Source organism: Atta colombica, unplaced genomic scaffold, assembly GCF_001594045.1.
Source record: "Atta colombica isolate Treedump-2 unplaced genomic scaffold, Acol1.0 scaffold219, whole genome shotgun sequence".
NCBI lineage: Eukaryota > Metazoa > Arthropoda > Insecta > Hymenoptera > Formicidae > Atta > Atta colombica.
This window is the reverse complement of record NW_017259315.1, coordinates 1,024,975-1,025,419: the sequence shown is the minus strand read 5'-3', so window position 1 is coordinate 1,025,419 and position 445 is coordinate 1,024,975. Positions and strand designations below refer to the sequence as shown.

Below are 445 nucleotides of genomic sequence, written 5' to 3'. Positions count from 1 at the left end.
ATACAATAATATATATATATATACACATATATGCATTACATCAAAGCATGCGAAGACAATGTGAAGTAATAAAAACGCTGTTATTTAAACTCTTAAAAACACAACAAATATCAGCCATTTCAGACAAGGGTTAGCTTCCGCTTGCAAGTATACAATCATTTTCACTTTTTTCTTTTTCTTCAAATAACAATGTCATATAGATTTTCTTTCGTTCGAAAATAACAAAGTTATTTTCAAGTTTTTAGAATATGGCAACAAGTAACTTATCTAGTAGTACAATTTTCGCGCGTTCGGTATGACTTATTCCAATGTTGCACAATGTCACATCATGTTTATAGCTCTCACTCGCTAATAACGGAGTTTTCAAGTACGAGCAGTGTGTTTAAAATTATAAATATACGCACTTCAACTCGCTATCGATTTAATATATTATATATTAAATATA

At 29.2% G+C, this 445-nt stretch overlaps 1 protein-coding gene across 4 annotated transcripts in view; it reads right to left on the bottom strand.

Moving 5' to 3' along the window:
• Positions 1–445, bottom strand: part of LOC108687852 — a 19,556-nt gene that overhangs the window by 5,861 nt on the left and 13,250 nt on the right. The gene's annotated exons all lie outside the window — the stretch shown is intronic.